The sequence below is a fragment of the Grampus griseus genome, assembly GCF_964374135.1.
Source record: "Grampus griseus genome assembly, chromosome: 6".
NCBI classification, from domain to species: Eukaryota; Metazoa; Chordata; class Mammalia; order Artiodactyla; family Delphinidae; genus Grampus; species Grampus griseus.
Genome location: NC_139000.1, coordinates 55100851 through 55120877, shown reverse-complemented (window position 1 = coordinate 55120877; position 20027 = coordinate 55100851). Strand labels below are relative to the sequence as shown.

General features: G+C 38.7%; 1 protein-coding gene across 3 annotated transcripts in view; it reads right to left on the bottom strand.

The window, feature by feature from the left end:
* The window catches only part of JAK2 (Janus kinase 2), a 263282-nt gene that overhangs the window by 148292 nt on the left and 94963 nt on the right, over positions 1-20027 (bottom strand). The window contains exons 1-2 of one of the 3 annotated variants that reach the window (XM_082656734.1): positions 19528-19659; positions 19086-19164 (exon numbers count right to left, since the gene is read on the bottom strand). The gene's annotated coding sequence lies outside the window, so the exon portion shown is untranslated. Of the gene's footprint in view, positions 1-19085; positions 19165-19470; positions 19660-20027 lie in introns of those variants that run through there. The other 2 variants (XM_082656732.1, XM_082656733.1) reach the window with 2 other exon arrangements.

The following is a 20027-nucleotide window of genomic DNA, read 5'->3' as shown; positions in this document are numbered from 1 at the left end:
CTAGGAATAAACCCACCTAAGGAGGCAAAAGACCTATACTCAGAAAACTGTAAGATACTGATGAAAAAAATAAAAGATGACGCAAACAGATGGACAAATATACAATGTTCTTGGATTGGAAGAATCAATATTGTCAAAATGACTATACTACCCAAAGCAATCTACAGATTCAATGCAATCCGTATCAAATTACCAATGGTATTTTTCACAGAATTAGAAAAAAAAATTGTACAATTTATACGGAAACATGAAAGACCCTGAACAGCCAAAGCAATCTTGAGAAAGAAAAACGAGCTGGAGGAATCAGGCTCCCAGACTTCAGACTATACTACAAAGCTACAGTAATCAAGACAGTATGGTACTGGCACAAAAACAGAAATACAGATCAATGGAACAGGATAGAAAATCCACAAATAAACCCACACACTTACGGTTACTTAATCTAAGACAAACGAGGCAAGAATATACAGTGGAGAAAAGACACTCTCTTCAATAAGTGGTGCTGGGAAAACTGGACAGCTACATGTGAAAGAACAAAATTGGAACACACCCTAACACTACACACAAAAATAAACTCAAAATGGATTAAAGACCTAAATGTAAGACCAGATACTACAAAACTGTTAGAGGAAAACATAGGTAGAATACTCTCTGACATAAACTGCAGCAAGGTCTTTTTCAATCCACCTCCTAGAGTAAAGAAAATGAAAACAAGAATAAACCTAATTAAAAGCTTTTGCACAGCAAGCAAAAGAAACCATAAACAAAGTGAAAAGACAACCCTCAGAATGGGAGAAAATATTTGCAAATGAAACAACCGACAAAGGATTAATCTCCAAAATATACAAACAGCTCAGGCAGCTCAAAAAAACAAATAACCCAATCAAAAAATGGGCAGAAGATCTAAATAGATGTTTCTCCAAAGAAGACATATGCGTGGTTAAAAAGTACACGATAAGATGCTCAACATCACTAATTATTAGAGAAATGCAAATCAAAACTACAATGAGGTATCACTTCACACCAGTCAAAATGGCCATGATCAAAATATCTACAAACAATAAATGCTGGAGCGGGTGTGGAGAAAAGGGAATCCTCTTGCACTGTTGATGGGAATGCAAACTGGTACAGCCACTATGAAGAACAGTATGGAGGTTCCTTAAAAAACTAAAAATAGAGCTACCATATGATACAGCAATCCCACTCCTGGGCATACACCCAGAGAAAACCATAATTCAAAAAGATACACACACTCCAATGTTAATTGCAGCACTATTTACAATAGCCACCAAGACATGGAAGCAACCTAAATGTCCATCAACAGAGGAATGGATAAAGAAGATGTGGTACATATATACAATGGAATATTACTCAGCCATAAAAAAGAACAAAATAATGCCATTTGCAGCAACATGGATGGACCTAGAGATTGTCATACTGAGTGAAGTAAGTCAGAGAAAGACAAATATCATATGATAGTACTTATATGTGGAATCTAAAAAAGGCTACAAATGAACTTATCTACAAAACAGAAATAGAGTTACAGATGTAGAAAATTAACCTATGGTTACCAGGGGATAAGGCAGGGGGGAGGGATAAACTGAAAGATTGGGATTGACACATACACACTACTATATATAAAACAGATAACTAGTAAGGACCGACTGTATAGAACAGGAACTCTACTCAATACTCTGTAATGGCCTATATGGGAAAAGTATCTAAAAAAGAGTGGATATATGTATAACAGATTCACTTGCTGTACACCTGAAACTAACACAACACTGTAAATCAACTATATCCCCAATAAAATTTTTTTTAAAAACCATTAAGTGCAAAAAAATTAAATTAAATTAAACATCCAGAAAGATACTAAAATTAAGCAATTTATTAAACCAATCACTAAAGGACCTGTAATCTTTTTTTCCCCTTTGATTGACGAATGTAATTTTTAGATGACCACGTTTATGCCCCTGACTTTTTCTGTTTGAAGAGATATTGTTCAACACATGTACATTACTCTAATATTGATTCTTAAAACCGTACATAAAACATATGCAAATGTATGTATTTTAAAACAACATCATGATTCTTTCACATAAGAAGCAAGGGATTTGAGATGAATACTTACTCAACTTTGAGGTTTTAGAGAAGAAAAGGATGAGAACAGGTACACATTTAAAGGACAATGAAGTCAAACTTCATCATTTTACCCTGGGCCAGTCACAGAAATATATGCATGACAAGCAATAATTTAAAAGATCTCCTAAGAAACTTGATGCCATGGATTATATACGAATAGAAAGCAGAGAAAATGTAAATTCTTCAGCAAATTTATCTCCTTCCCCTATTTTTCGTCCTAGGAACACATTTTGAGCCACTCCTCAGAATCACGCTTCATGATGACTACATAGGAAAAGGTGAAAATAAAGATGGGGGAAAGTCTTTGAATAGATCTCTGAAAGTGCTGTGCATCGTGGGGGAGGGGAGGAGTGACCCTTAAGATTTCATTTCAAAACCATCATACTCCAAGCTTATACTACCAAGAAATTTTTTTATATTAACAAGCGATGAGTTTGCCTATAGAAAATAAAATTGCACAGGATACTTAACTAATTCTACTACTGAAGTACTTAACACTATTTTTTGCTATTGACATTCAAAAAATCTAAAGTTATTTAGATCAGTATGAATTTAAGTTCATACTGATTTTTAAAATACTACCATTTTAGAAGAATACTATTTTAGACATTCTAATGAAATAATTCTGTAAAGATTATAATGCGTCAGATAAAAAATAAACCACTTATGCATAAACAAGAATCAGGAATACATAAACCTGGAAATGAAATTTAATTTTCTAGACACTTATGTATTTTCTATTTTGGATGGATTTCCACTTCCACATTAACCATCATAAATCAAACGAACTTGTACCATAATTTACTATTTTCTTCTCTGGTCATTCCCCAAGTACTGAAATCCTCTCCAAACAAATCTTTCCAAGTTAAACCTTTGTTAAACCAATATATCTAATGGTTGCCTATAAACAAAGGGTGAGAGGTAGAGGAAGGAAAGTAGTATCAAAGGAGAGAAATAACTCCTACCATGAAGACTATTCCTAATACAATGGTATTTTTACTGACCACCATAATCAGCCGCACTGTGAAACTTATTACAATGAAAGGCGTACTTATTTTATTATTAATAATTTAAAGTGTTCCAGGTAATAAATATATTCCAATTATCACTGAATATTTGCCTTAAAAAAGTCTGTGGGAAGGAGAGTTGGGGGTAAAAGCAGGAATAATATTTTTTAACAGGACAGGCTACTACTCTGATTCTCTTGTTTATATATATTTTATATACAAAGTAGTATCCATCCGTTACAAAAGCTTAAAAAACATTATTCTAAGTTCAGTTTTTTAAAATATTAAGTTATAAAATCCAGACTCACCTTTAATTCTATCTTTTCTGTTCTGGTCAATTATCACAGATGTAATAATCAGTCCTTAAATTAATTTTTCCTTGGGTATTCCAGTTCTCAAATGATTCACTCTAGGCTATGGACTGCCATTATGAAGTGACAAACTTCTCTTGGTATGCAAATTTGATACAGATAAAACCACAATTTAACCATTGTTAAATTATTAATAATTAAAGGCCAAAAATAGATTAGGAAAAGAAGAAAAGATCTTAAGTTAGCAAAAATCCATTCATCAAATACAAAAAATAAGACCTCACAATAAAGCCAAAAAAAAAAGGTAAAAGAGAAACGGAAAAACCAAACTCAGATCCAAGTTTAAAAATACGAAAAACGGGACTTCCCTGGTGGCCCAGTGGCTAAGACTCCACGCTCCCAAAGCAGGGGGCCCAGGTTTGATCTCTGGTCAGGGAACTAGATCCCACATGCTGCAACTAAAGACCCCACATGCCACAACAAACACCTGGTGTGCCACAACTAAGACGTGGCTCAGCCAAATAAATAAATAAATATTTTTTAAAAAAAAACAATAAACAGGGAAATTAAATAGAATAATTAAATTGCATAATTGACACAAAGATCTGCTTATGTCTCTAAATTGTTGACTTCTTCATTTTATTTTCAAACATTTGAATACCTCCTGCATGCCAAATACTATATAGGACCTGAAAATGAAGAAACTAATAGAAATATTCCCTGAGCTAGAACTCACAGTACAGTTTCACAGAAGCCTTTGTTGAAACAAACGAAGTCAGGAAATAGACCCAACTATATACACAGTTTAAAACACTACCATTTCACAACAGCAGAGAAAAGATGGATTATTCAACAGATAGTGTTGGAACAATCAGACAATGATCTGAAGGAAAAGGTTGGATTCCACCTTATACCATTCACCAATATAAATACCAGCTGAATCAAGAAAACATGGGAAAGTTTCAAAAACATGATTTCAGGGATGAGAGGAACCTAATGAAGTATGATTAAAAACAAAATAAAAGACTGATAACTGAAAGAAAGGACTGAAAAAAATGAAAAAAAACATATGCATGGCAAAAGAAATCACACTATAAAGAGAGGCAAAAAAGATAAAAATACAGCGTGGAGAAAATATTTACAATGCATTTCCCAAACACAGAGCCTTTTTCCCTAGTATAAAAAAAACTCTCACAAATCAAAGTAAAAGGTCAACAACCCAACAGAAAATGAGCCAGGATGAGAGTGAACAGCTCCCAGAAAAAGAAAATTTAAAGTTAAAATTATAATGAGATTCCATTTTTCACATCTCAAATTGGCAAAGATCAAACCATCTGAAAAGTGTAGAAAAGTATAAATTGGCATTTCTATGGAGATAAATTTGGCAATATTTATTGAAATTAATAACACATACCACTTTTAAATAAGCAATTCCTCTTCTATTTATTTAACCTATATTTATGGTCACATACACACAAACTGACTTATGTACAAAAATACTACTTTTTGAATTTTAAAACATTTAAATGTGCTACCTGTTCAAAAAGCACTTAACTTTTTTTTTAAGATCAGAAAAATTATTTTTTTCTTATTAGTCATCCATTTTATACACATCAGTGAATACATGTCAATCTCCCAATTCATCACACCACAACCCCCACCCCCCACCACTTCCCCCCTTGCTGTCCATATGTTTTTTCTCTACTTCTGTGTCTCAATTTCTGCTCAGCAAACCGGTTCATCTGTACGATTTTCTAGGTTCCACATCTATGCATTAATATGCGATATTTGTTCTTCTCTTTCTGACTTACTTCACTCTGTATGACAATCCCTAGATCCACCCATGTCTCTACAAATGACCCAATTTAGTTCCTTTTTATGACTGGGTAATATTCCATTGTATATATGTAACACAACTTCTTTATCCATTCGTCTGTTGAAGGGCATTTAACGTTACTTCCATGACATGGCTATTGTAAATAGTGATGCAATGAACATTGGGGTGCATGTGTCTTTTTGAATTGTGGTTTTCTCTGGGTATATGCCCAGTAGTGGGATTGCTGGGTAATATGGTAATTCTATTTTTAGTTCTTTAAGGAACCTCCATATGGTTCTCCATAGTGGCTGTATCAATTTACATTCCCACCAACAGTACAAGAGGGTTCCCTTTTCTCCATACCCTCTCCAGCATTTGTTGTTTGTAGATATTCTGATGATGCCCATTCTAACTGGTGTGAGGTGATACCTCATTGTAGTTTTGATTTGCATTTCTCTAATAATTAGTGATGTTGAGCAGCTTTTCATGTGCTTCTTGACAATCTACATGTCTTCTTTGGAGAAATGTCTATTTAGGTCTTCTGCCCATTTTTGGATTGGGTTGGTTTTTTAATATTGAGCTGCATGAGTTGTTTATATATTTTGGAGATTAATCCTTTGAAGACTCATTTGCAAATATTTTCTCCCATTCTGAGGGTTGTCTTTTCGTCTTGTTCATCGCTTCCTTTGCTGTGCAAAAGCTTTTAAGTTTCATTAGGTCCCATCTGTTTCTTTTTCTTTTTCTTTCCATTACTCTAGGAGGTGGATCAAAAAATATCTTGCTGTGATTTATGTCAAAGAATGTTCTGACTATGTTTTCCTCTAAGAGTTTTATACTGCTCGGGCTTACATTTAGGTCTCTAATCCATTTTGAGTTTATTTTTGTGGATGGTGTTAGGGAGTGTTCTAATTTCATTCTTTTACATGTAGCTGTCCAGTTTTCCCAGCACCACTTACTGAAGAGACTGTCTTTTCTCCATTGTATATCCTTGTCTCCTTTGTCATAGATTAGTTGACCATAGGTGCGTGGGTTTATCTCTGGGCTTTCTGTCCTGTTCCATTGATCTTTATTTCTGTTTTTGTGCCAGTACCATATTGTCTTGATTACTGTAGGTTTGTAGTATAGTCTGATGTCAGGGAGTCTGATTCCTCCAGCTCCGTTTTTTTCCCTCAAGACTGCTTTGGCTATTCGGGGTCTTTTGTGTCTCCATACAAATTTTAAGATTTTTTGTTCTAGTTCTGTAAAAAAATGCCACTGGTAATTTGATAGGGATTGCATTGAATCTGTAGATTGCTTCGGGTAGTATAGTCATTTTCACAATATTGATTCTTCCAATCCAAGAAAATGATGTATCTCTCCATCTGTTTATGTCATCTTTAATTTCTTTCATCAGTGGCTTATAGTTTTCTGCATACAGGTCTTTTGTCTCCCTAGGTAGGTTTATTCCTAGGTATTTTATTCTTTTTGTTGCAATGGTAAATGGGAGAGTTTCCTTAATTTCTCTTCCACATTTTTCATCATTAGTGTATAGAAATGCAAGAGATTTATGTGCATTAATTTTGTATCCTGCAACATTACCAAATTCATTGATTAGCTCTAATAGTTTTCTGGTGGCATCTTTAGGATTCTCTAAGTATATTATCATGTTATCTGCAAACAGTTTTACTTCTTCTTTTCCAATTTGTATTTCTTTTATTTCTTTTTCTTCTATGATTGCCGTGGCTAGGACTTCCAAAACTATGTGGAATAACAGCGATGAGAGTGGACATCCTTGTCTTGTTCCTGATCTTAAGAGGAAATGCTTTCAGTTTTTCACCATTGAGAATGATGTTTGCTGTGGGTTTGCGGTATATGGCCTTTATTATGTTGACATCGATTCCCTCTATGCCCACTTTCTGCAGAGTTTTTATCATAAATGGGTGTTGAATTTTGTCAAAAGCTTTTTCTGCATCTATTGAGATGATCATATGGTCTTTATTCTTCAATTTGTTAATATGGTGTATCACATTGATTGATTTGCGTATATTGAAGAATCCTTGCATCTCTGGGATAAATCCCACTTGCTCATGGTGTATGATCCTTTTGATGTGTTGCTGGATTCTGTTTGCTAGTATTTTGTTGAGGATTTCTGCATCTATATTCATCAGTGATATTGGTCTGTAATTTTCTTTTGTTGTAGTATCTTTGTTTGGTTTTGGCATCAGGGTGATGGTGGCCTCATAGAATGAGTTTGGGAGTGTTCCTTCCTCTGTAATTTTCTGGAAGAGCTCAAGAAGAATGGGTGTTAGCTCTTCTCTACATGTTTGATAGAATTCACCTGTGAAGCCATCTGGTCCTGGACTTTTGTTTGTTGGAAGATTTTTAATCACAGTTTCAATTTCATTACTTGTGATTGGTCTGTTCATATTTTCTATTTCTTCCTGGTTCAGTCTTGGAAGGTTATACCTTTCCAAGAATTTGTCCATTTCTTCCAGGTTGTCCATTTTGTTGGCACAGAGTTGCTTGTAGTAGTCTCTTAGGATGCTTTGTATTTCTGCGGTGTCTGTTGTAACTTCTCCTTTTTCATTTCTAATTTTATTTATTTGAGTCCTCTCCCTCTTTTTCTTGATGGGTCTGGCTAACAGTTTATCAATTTTGTTTATCTTCTCAAAGAACCAGCTTTTATTGTTATTGATCTTTGCTATTGTTTTCTTTGTTTCTATTCCATTTATTTCTGCTCTGATCTTTATGATTTCTTTCCTTCTGCTAACTTTGGGTTTTGTTTGTTCTTCTTTCTCTAGTTCCTTTAGGTGTAAGGTTAGATTGTTTATTTGAGATTTTTCTTGTTTCTTGAAGTAGGTTTGTATAGCTATAAACTTCCCTCTTAGAACTGCTCTTGCTGCATCCCATAGGTTTTGGATCATCGTGGTTTCATTGTCATTTGTCTCTAGGTATTTTTTGATTTCCTCTTTGAGTTCTTCAGTGATCTCTTGGTTATTTAGTAACGTACTTTTAGCCTCCATGTGTTTGTGTATTTTACATTTTTTTCCATGTAATTGATTTCTAATCTCATAGCGTTGTGGTCAGAAAAGATGCTTGATATGGTATCAGTTTTCTTAAATTTACTGAGGCTTGGTTTGTGACCCAAGATGTGATCTATCCTGGAGAATGTTCCATGCGCACTTGAGAAGAAAGTGTAATCTGCTGTTTTGGAATGGAATGTCCTATAAATATCAATTAAATCTATCTGGTCTATTGTTTCATTTAAAGCTTGTTTCCTTCTTAATTTTCTGTTTGAATGATCTGTTCATTGGTGTAAGTGAGGTGTTAAAGTCCCCCACTATTATTGTGTTAAACATCGATTTCCTCTTTTAGAGCAGTTAGCAGTTGCCTTATGTACTGAGGTGCTCCTATGTTGGGTGCATGTATATTTATAATTGTTATATCTTCTTCTTGGACTGATCCCTTGATCATTATGTAGTGTCCTTCCTTGTCTCCTGTAACATTCTTTATTTTAAAGTTTATTTTATCTGATATGAGTATTGCTACTCCAGCTTTCTTTTGATTTCCATTTGCATGGAATATATTCTTCCATCCCCTCACTTTCAGTCTGTATGTGTCCCTAGGTCTGAAGTGGGTCTCTTGTAGACAGCATACATATGGGTCTTGTTTTTGTATCCATTCAGCAAGCCTGTGTCTTTTGGCTGGTGCATTTAATCCATTCACGTTTAAGGTAATTATCGATATGTATGTTCCTATTACCATTTTCTTAATTGTTTTCAGTTTGTTTTTGTACGTCCTTTTCTTCTCTTGTGTTTCCCACTTAGAGAAGTTCCTTTAGCATTTGCTGTAGAGCTGGTTTGATGGTGGTGAATTCTCTTAGCTTTTGCTTATCTGTAAAGCTTTTGATTTCTCCATCGAATCTGAATGAGATCATTGCCAGGTAGAGTAATCTTGGTTGTAGGTTCTTCCCTTTCATCACTTTAAATATGTCATGACAGTCCCTTCTGGCTTCTAGAGTTTCTGCTGAGAAATCAGCTGTTAACCTTATGGGAGTTCCCTTGTATGTTATTTGTTGTTTTTCCCTTGCTGTTTTCAATAATTTTTGTCTTTAATTTTTGCCAATTTGATTACTATGTGTCTCAGCGTGTTCCTCCTTATGTTTATCCTGTATGGGACTCTCTGCACTTCCTGGACATGGATGGCTATGTCCTTTCCCATGTTAGGGAAGTTTTCCACTATAATCTCTTCAAATATTTTCTCGGGTCCTTTCTCTCTCTCTTCTTCTGGGACCCCTATAATGCGAATGTTGCTGTTTAATGTTGTCCCAGAGGTCTCTTAGGCTGTCTTCATTTCTTTTCATTCTTGTTTCTTTATTCTGCTCCCATCAGTGAATTCCACCATTCTGTCTTCCAGGTGACTTATCCGTTCTTCTGCCTCAGTTACTCTGCTATTGATTCCTTCTAGTGTAGTTTTCATTTCATTTATTGTATTGTTTGCTCTTTAATTCTTCTAGGTCTTTGTTAAACATTTTTTGCATCTTCTCAATCTTTGCCTCCATTCTTTTTCCAAGGTCCTGGATCATCTTCACTATCATTATTCTGAATTCTTTTTCTGGAAGGTTGCCTATCTCTACTTCATTAAGTTGTTTTTCTGGGGTTTTATCTTGTTCCTTCATCTGATACATAGCCCTCTGCCTTTTCATCTTGTCTATTTTTCTGTGAATATGGTTTTTGTTCCACAGGCTGCAGGACTGTAGTTCTTCTTGCTTCTGCTGTCTGCCCTCTGGTGGATGAGGGTATCCCAGAAAAATTACTGAAGGAACTCTGGGAACCTAGTACTTAAAAAATTAGCTATAATAAATTTCCAGTCATCATAAATATTCTGATTTTACCTTCAGTTAAATATTAGACCAAGATGAGTCTTCACTTTGTCATAATGCTATAATAATAGCTTGATTATTCAACATGAAGAATCCTTTTACTGGAACCATTTTTCAGCTCATTTCTATATTTAAGTTGAGATTGAGTGCCATATTAGTTCTGTTTGGAATCCTCCTTGAAGACTTGTCCATCATAGTCAAGACCAGGGCTCAGAGTTTCTAAAAAAGATTTTAGAAGATGAATTAAATTTAGTCAGATGTAGGCTTGGCAGCTACCAGGAGCAAGACTTCTAGGATGGTGGGTGACCTTGCTGAGTCAACTGTCTGGGACTGAATCCTTCTTTGCCAGTTTAACTAACGTGGTGTCCTCATCTGGCAGTCCAGTAGTAAAGATTCCGCACTTCCACTGCAGAGAGCGCAGGTTCAATCCCTGGTGGGGGAACTAAGATCCTGCAAGTCTTGTGGTGCAGCCTGCTAGTGCTGGAGGGTCTCCTGCAGAGGTGGCAGGTGGCTGTGGCTCACCGTGAGGTCAAGGACACTGGCAGCAGAAGTTCTGGGAAGTACTCCTTGGCGTGAGCCCTCCCAGAGTCGGCCATTAGTCCCACCAAAGAGCCAGGTAGCAGGACATAAACATTTTAAGAGAGAATAAAAAGAAGAGACAAATAGAGACAACTTTTCCAAAGAGCTTTGCTCCAAAAGGCAGTAGAAATGGGGCAGTAGCTTGAAGACAATATGGAGTCAAGTAATGGTATAAATTAGGAATTGGCAAACTACAGCTCACAGGTCAAATTCAGACAGTTACCTGTTTTTGTAAAGAAAGCTTTACAAAACTGCCTGTTTTGTATATAAAGCTTTACATGTCTCTTCATTTATGGCTGCTTTTGCACCACAATGGTAGAGTTGAGTAGTTGCATCAGAGACAATCTTGCCTGAAAAGCCCAAAATATTTACTCTCTGTTCTTTAAGAGAAATACTGCCAAATCCTGGTTTAAATCAGTAACTCTCACAGTTTGGTACCCAAACCAACATCATCAGCATCACTTGGGAACCTATCAGAAATGCAAATGCTCAGGTCCCACTACAGACCTACTGAATCAGAAACTCTGGGCACAGGGCCCAGCAATCTGTGTGTAAACAAGACCTCTAGGTAATTCTGATTAAGAACTACTGGGGGGGCTTCCCTGGTGGCGCAGTGGTTGAGAGTCTGCCTGCCGATGCAGCGGACACGGGTTCGTGCCCCGGTCTGGGAAGATCCCACATGCCGCGGAGTGGCTGAGCCCGTGAGCCATGGCCGCTGAGCCTGCGCGTCCGGAGCCTATGTTCCGCAACGGGAGAGGCCACAACAGTGAGAGGCCCACATACATCAAAAAAAAAAAAAAAAAGAACTACTGGGTTCTAGTAAGGCCAGGAACAGATAGGGACCCATCTGGAGTTTGTGTTCACAAATTTAAAGGGCCTTGAAGAGATTTAATGGAAACTTAACTGGCCTCAAGGAGGCTGTCAGTGAGGGCTTAAAGGAAAAAGAGGAAAATACTATTGAAAGCTAAATAAAAGGAGATCCTTGTTATATAGTAAAGTTTAGCAAAACTATCACCTATGGTAACATGGAAAATAAAACATATACTTAATAAATTAAGAAGATTCTAGGTAGAATGTTGAAGAAACAGCTAGCTGCTTCTATCTGCCTTTATAAGTGAAAGAGCAGCAAGAGGAAATAAAAAATGAGCTATTCGCTTTCTGAGTGGAATTTCAATGAAATGTAAAGGGCTAAAAACAGTCTTTTCAGCCAGCAAAATGTTCTTAAAGAAAGGGCCTCAAGGCAAAAACCAAATCTAGAGTGGGACCACTGTTCAGACCTCAGGAAGATCTGAATCAGTACCTCACAGATCCTTTCAAACAAGAGATTACCTTAGGATCTTAAGGATATTGTTCTACAGCAGCTTCACAGAAGCCTAAGGTAGCAAAAAGTTCCTCTCAAAACAGATTTGTGGGTATGACTTTTGTCTGATGGAGTAGACTATGAACTGACACACAGGAAGTTCACAAAGTTTTTACTGGAGTTACATTAGCTTAGAATGAAAGGGACAGTAATAATATAAAATAAAAGGAGGCATTTGGACCCCAAACTACTACAGGCAGGAAGCAAGCTCAGAAACTTACTCAGTGGCAAACAAGGTCAGTTCTTCTGGGGAAAAAAAAAATGATTCAGAAGGTGAAGCCAAAGACCAAAAGAAGATGCCACGGCCCACTAAGAACAACTTCCAGGGAACAGGACTGAACTCTAATCAAGGAACTGCCATCATGCACATAGCCAGGTTTTGGAGTTGCTATAGAATGCCATGTGACTCCTTTTTTCCCTCTTTTTTGAACAGGAATGTCTAATGCAGTTAATGCATGCCTTTCCAATCTTGTAGTTTAATTATGTGGGGGCATATTACTTGTCTTTTCACAGGTCATCAGTTATAGAGGAATCATTCTCAAGAAACCATACCCAAGGAACCTCATCTTCACCTGGACCTGATTTCAATGATGAGATACTGGATTTTGAGCGATGTCATTATGGGATGTGAATTAGAGGTCTCTGAGGAAGGGGTTAGTGTATTTTGGACATAGGAGGGATGTGAAGTGTGGCAAAATGGAAATTATGGCAATAATATTGTCCAGAGATAGCCATAACAAAATCTCCTATCCCATGTTTTCTTCCACAATGTGACCTTGCCACTCCCCAATTTATACCGAGGGCTAACCTGATTAGGTCCACCAAACCTAACCTGACTCACTTGCTTTTAATCGCCTGCCTTTAGTTGATTTTAAAATCCATATAGCTAACAGTCATTAGCCAAGCAATATATCTAAACTCCCAATAGCTTTCTCATAAATAACACCTTAGACTACAAGTCACTATAATAATGCTTGCCTAAGTTGTTTTTCAGGAGCTAGTTCTTGACCAGCTCAACCCAGCTGAGACCACCACCCATTCAACTGGGACTGCCTGATTGTCCATTGGATCACCTTTTCATGTCAGAAGACCCAAAGCTCCACCCTCAGATCATACTAATGCCACCATTTTCTGAACATGCACCCCATGTAGAAGCCTGTAGCTCAGTTGTGCCTGTGCAGAACTTCAATTACTGCACTTTTTTCCTGCTTCCAATCACCTTTCCCCATGCCTCAGACCACCATTCTCCTTTATTCCATCAATATCCCAAGCGCTTCACTTTCGGGAAGGCAGATTTGAGATTTGTTCTCCAGTCTCCTCACTTGGCTGCCCCATAAGTAAACATTTTCTCTGCTGCAAACCTCAGCATCTCAGCATGTGGCTTCCTGCACATCAGGCAAAGGAACCTGGTTGGGTAACACAAGAAGCAGTCTATTCCCCACCCCCACTTCGCCATGTTCACTGAAATACTCACTTTTAAACCCTGACTCACCAGGTAAGAAAGCCAACTACCCTGAGGCCCCGATATTTTAAGGAAGCCCAAGCCACATGTACATGTTCCAGTTAAGAGCCCCAGCTGAGATCTGAGTCAGCAGCCAGTGTCAATTACCAGTCATGTGAGTGAAGACACCTCCAGATGATTCTAGCCCTCTACCTCCAAATTACCCCCAGCCAGCAACTCTTCCCAACTGAGGTCCTAGACACTGTAGAGTGGAAACAAGTCATCTCTGGTGTGCTCTATCTGAAATACTGACTCGTAATATGAGTCTAATAAAGTAGTTATTTTTCATCACTAAGTTGTGGGGTGGTTTTGTCACAAAGTAATAGCAACTAAAATACATACTAATGGAAATGATCCAGTAGAGGGAAAAATTGAGAATGCAAGAAAAGGAGAGAGAAATACAGTGCTAAAGTCCTTGAAAGCAAAAGGGGATGGTTTCCTCTACCCAAATAGATGAAGAAGTCTTACATGGGACACTGAATAGTACATACATTGTAAAGGAGGGAAGGGCAGAGTACAGGTACAGATACAGAATTGGAGGAAAGGGGCCTATTGATGGTGGATTGTGTTATTTACACATATGGAGCTAAGTACCAGAAGACACTGTTTTAAGATTTGAAAGTGGTTTCCTGGAGAACAAGAATCAGAGATGCGGGGAGGGGGGAGAGGCAAGGGGCTGCTGTTTTTTGTTATAAACATTTAAACCATTTACTTCTTAAACTTTATACACACTTTACCATGTGATTTCACCTTTTTAAAGTACACAGTTTTTTAAAAAATTTAGTCCACTCCTTCATTTTGCAAATGAGGAAAAAACAAGACTCACTGATTATGTGACTTGCTCAAAATCACACACCATATTGACAGCAGTCAGTCCTTGATCCCCTGACTTCCAAAACAGTGTACTTCCTCACATCACACTACCTTTTATATTATAAAAATATTACCTACTGGCATATTTCATAATCAGAATTTATTAAAATAACCTAGTAAGCAATAATGAATGCCCTATTCCCAAGGACTGATACCAAAAAAGGCAGAAGAGTGTCCTTGTGAAGATCAAAATACTCATTCAAGCAAAATAAATAGCCCATGGACTATCTCTACCTCATTCACCTTTAGAATAGCTATACTGTACAGGCTTCAAAAACAGGTAACACTTCCTTTGTCCTTTCCTAATCTGAATACTCTTAATTATACTACCTTCAGTTTTATAAGTTATCAACCAAAAATTTCTCTTTCCTTTTAGCAATTAATACCTTATCATTTTATTCAGATCTTACCAGTACAATTGCACCTAGAGGTTAGTTGTCTAAACTGACAGACCAATGAATGTCTAATGCTAACCACTGAATGTCTACTCATTCAAATAATATAAATGCAGGGCTAATGCCCATAAGGAATATGGGTCCCTGTGTAGTGTGATATGAGAGGACACAGATGAATGACAAACATTCTGTCAAAAAATACCTTCTAGTCTTTATTGTGTCTAAAATTCTCATCATTAGTCCCAGGGATGGAGAGTTTTGAATAGAAGTCTCCACTGATCAACCAAAAGTCAAATTCAATGGTTTTTTGTTATACTAGAGAGAACAAAATATTTGCAATGGTTATTTCTGCATGGGGAAACCATAAGCAATTTTCTTCTTTCTTCTGCTTTTCTAGGTTTTATATTAGGAAAGACAGCAGTACACATTTTTAAGAACTTTTTCTTTCTTTTTTTAAAAATTAATTAATTTATTTATTTTTGGCTGCATTGGGTGTTCGTTGCTGTGCACAGGCTTTTTCTAGTTGTGGCGAAAGGGGGCTACTCTTCGTTGTGGTGTGCAGGCTTCTCACTGTGGTGGCTTCTCTTGTTACAGAGCACGGGCTCTAGGCGCACGGTCTTCAGTAGTTGTGGCACGTGGGCTCAGTAGTTGTGGCTCGAGGGTTCTAGATACATGCTCAGTAGTTGTAGCGCACGGGCTTAGTTGCTCTGTGGCACATGGGATCTTCCCGGACCAGGGCTCGAACCCGTGTCACCTACATTGGCAGGCGGATTCTTAACCACTGCGCCACCAGAGACGTCCCAAGACCTTTTAAAATTCTGATTCTTCTCACTTCTTGGCAGTGATCAACAATGGTAAACTTGTTAATCAATCCCACCTTCTTAACCTACCCACCCACCTGCTTCACACACTGACTGCTCCATCTTTGTCGCCTTTGCCAATTCCTCTTCTTTCACCCATTCTCTAATTATGTGCAGTTCCCAAGGCTCAATCTCAGATGCACTGCTCTTCTCTCTAAGCACAATTCCAGCCTTAAATTTCTCTATTACGTTCTAGTCATATTGTCCCACTGTCTGGCTATCTATTTTCACTTACTTACCCCACTGTCACCTCAAACTCAACATATCCAAAATATAAGCCCAGTTGTCCGTATCCCGTCAACCAGCTACTAATACCTCATACCTATTTCTGTCAGTACTGTCATTAATAAAACCCTAGTTCTCTTTTTGTCACCAATTAGGTGAGTAACTTTGGCCACATTTTTAAACCTCTCTGGGTTTCCTAATGCACATGTTCTCAGATATCTTAAGAGTTTCAACACGCTTTGATTTCCTCTGTCACTGAGGATCAAAACTTCAGTCATTTTTGATTACTCCTCTCCCTCCCCGCACTACATCCTCCTTTCTGATTCAGTCCAGAATTAAGCCTTGTGTGACATCTCTCCAGTCTTATTTTCACTAAAGCCAAATCCTCATTACCTTAGGCCCAGATTATTTTCCTAGCTTTATCACTTCTCTTTCCAACTCATACTCTACCCAGTGCTGGTGCCACTGTGATTTTCTTAAAATACTTTTTTAAGCAAGTTCCTTCTCAATCTGAAACTTTTAAAGCTTGTCTATTACCTATGAAGCAAAGTGCTGATACATTCTTCTCATCCTAGCACTTAAAACCATCCATAATCTAATTCCAATCCACATTTTCAACCTGATTTCTTACTACTCTGGATTCTAAGAGGTTGATATGACTTTCAATATTCTAGGCTGAGGATAAGAGTCCCGGGATTCAGGTGGTAAAAGTGGGGGAAGCAGAAATATGAATGACAAAATAAATATGAATAGGACATGTTGAATGGATTAATATATGAGGTAAATGAAAGTGGTAGTTTAAAGATGACATCTAATTTAAAGCCTATATGGCTAGGAGAGAAGGAAATTACAAAGGGGTATAAAAAGATGATTTTCATTTAAGGTATGTTATGTTTAAGGAGATGGTCGAAAATACTAGTAGAAAAACAGTACTGGAAAAACCAGAAAGTAACTAGAATGACAATCAATAGGATTAGCCTAAAACGAAAGAGCTAGACAGAAGCTATAAAGATATTAAATAGGAGAGTAAATATACTAAGCTATGATCAGCTAGTACTGGCTTTATCAATAAATTGATAACCGGCTGTATCAATAATTGTATGAATAATTTTGGTGGGGAGGGGAATCAATTAGTGACCAACATTAAAAAATGCAGTTTTCCCATTTAAAAAAATTTATCAGAAAAGCCAACCAAAACCTAAGGCAAAGGTTCCCAAACTTTCTCCATTTAGGAAATTCTTAGTCTTAGTAATTTTTTCATAGCACCCTTAGGCCAAAAGAAATACTTAAGTAGGTGGGTTCAAACCCCTTAAGTGTTAATGTCCTTATAACTTAGTGCTTGTTGGACACTGTACAAACTCTCAAACCTGGAATCAAATTGGACAACATGACACTGTAGTATGCTGTTTCATACAGTAGTTGCTTTTTATCAGAGCAACCTCTAAAAATACAGCTTTGCAAAAACATGACATTGTAGAAAGGAATGTGTCAATCTAATGTTGAAACTGTGAACTACCTCAAACTATCAGTTCATGCTTGGGTTCAATGGCACTCTAGGCCACCTCAGCACATAGTTTGGGAAACTGGGAGCAAAGGGAAGGGGCCTAAAAAAGAGAAGAATAAAAAATAATGGGAGAGGAGCAAAAGAAAGTTCTTATTAGCATGGTTAACCACAAGAGGGCAGCACAACAGTTGGTAGGGGCGGCACAAATGTGGGGGGGAGGGGGGTGCGGAGAGATGATAAGGGTCAAACCTTTCCATAAAAACGCTCTAAGACCCCTTAACCACTTCAAGACATAAAAGTCCTTTTTCTCCTTATACTAAAGAGGAAGAAACACTGGTCACTGGCAGATCACCTTATGCAGTCATTGTGCCCTTCTCTGAATATCCTTTGCCTGCCCAGCCATGACTTTCACAGTAGCCAAGCAATGTACTACTTTGCATGCATAATCTTATTCAATCCTCACAACAATCTTATAAGAAAGTGAGACTCAAAGAGATTTTAAATAATACCACTATTAAGTGGCAGGAACACCAGAATTCAAACCCAGATCTGACCCCAAAGCCAATGTCCTTCCCTATTCTGCCTCAAAAGTATCTCACCTTTCAGCAATAACCAGGTGAAGTAGAGAAAAGATCATGTTCCCATCCTATACCTGAGACACCTGTCTCAAATCACTAGGAAAAACCAGTAAATGAAACAAACTATTCCTTAACAGGTCCCTAAAACATGCTAAATAACTCCAAACACAGGACACTCAGAGCCAAAACAAGCATTATATGCTTAACTAGTCAGCAAGTACTGCAGCTTTCCTGTACAGGTAAATACTTGTTAAGGCAAATGTTGGACACATCTGCTTTGCAGATATGTTACACACTAAAAGATATGTGCACATACAAGCAAGCGATTCTCATACCTAAAGTGGTAAAAGGTGAAGGGGGTAGGCAAAGGTAGGCCAAAGGTTGATTATTCATCTTCATATCTATTGGGTGTTATATCAGAATATCTGCAATAGCCCAACAACTCACTTGTACAAACCTATTATGAAACCAAAAGCAATCGTCATCGCTCTTATTCCCACTTGTAGTTTCCTTCTCCACATTCTTCCTCCCCTCTGTGACATACTCAGCTGCCTCTATCCTTTCATTCAGAGAAAAGGAGTTTCTTCTGACAGATTAATAACCACCGGAAAGCAAAATGGGTAAATTCAACCGACACAGCAAACTTAAGCAGATAAAACCATTCACGAAGCATTCAGTGTGGTAGCAGAAACCCCAGCAAGAGCAGCTAACGTGTCCTCTCAATAGGTATCTCTTATTACTTGAAAATGTTCCTCGTTCAAAGATTAACAGTATTTGGCTGCTTGAGGAGAAAGGGTAACGGACAACGTTTTCTGTGCAAAGAAAGACAATGTACAATCAGCAGAGAAACAAACAACTAACGTTTCTTAAAGGATCCAAGAGCAACAATAACCCCCAAAATTACCCTCCCAGAGCAATATTCAAAGTTCAGTACTGCCATTTTCAAAGGAGTAAGCGACAATGAGCCCTGCCCGTCGACACACGCTTCCATTGGACTTCCTACGCACAACAGCTCGAGACACCCTCGTCTTTACTGCAGCGAAAAAAGACAGCAGCCAGGATCGCATACCCACCTTCGCGGGAAGGGGAGGAAGGGCCTCTTCTGCAGAAGAGAAACAGGTCACATCTTGTTGCTTTGCCTGCTTCCGAAACCTAAAAAAAAAAAAAAAAAGCAGCAGTTAGTACCGCAGAAATCCAGGGGAAATTGATGCTCTTTTCTAGGCTGTTCAGATGTCTAAAAAATTTTAAAGAGGAATAAGTAAAGGGGGAGGAGGAATATCAGACACATAAGGATGCAAATATCAACGCAAGACACTCCGTTGTAGGTTCCCTTTTAAAGAGGAGGATTTTCTTGCCGAGAAGTTTACTGCCACTAGCGAGGGGAAAGCGGGGATCAGGAGGTGGGAGGGAGGGTGAAGAGAGAACTGCTGCCGGAGCCCAGGCAGCAATAACACCCACCCGCTGCACGGATCAGGCGACGAGGACGCGCCCCGAGGCCGCAGGGACTGCTCCTACCCGGCGCCTCCGCCCGGCCACGATCTTCGAAGCCCCTGGAGCGGGCAAGGGTCCGAGCGTCCGCCAGGCTGGGCCCTCGGGGGCCCTCCCGTGCGGGTTCTGCTCCCACTCACATCCCTCGGCGGCGAGGACCGGGCCTCTCCCTGCGCGGCGATAGCAGCCCTCCGCCCCGACGCGCGGCGCAAGTCCGGGCCCCGGGGCCGAGTGGCCGAGGCGGCGGCACGAACTGACGAGCGAGCCGGGAGCCGGCCCAGCCTCTCAGCGCCCCGGGAGGCCGTCAGCGGAGGCCGCTAGCGGAGGCCGCTGCTTGCCCCCTTCTGCTCCTCTTCCTCTCTCCTTCCGGCAGCCCACACCACTCCCACTTCGGGCAGCCGGGAAGCCCGTCACAGTCGTCGTCTCCACCCTCTCCCAAGCCACACCGTCTTCTCAGCGCCGCAGGCGACACTGTCTGAGACGTCCTATTTACGTCCAACTCAGCCTCCCAGTTGGCCTCGGGTGCA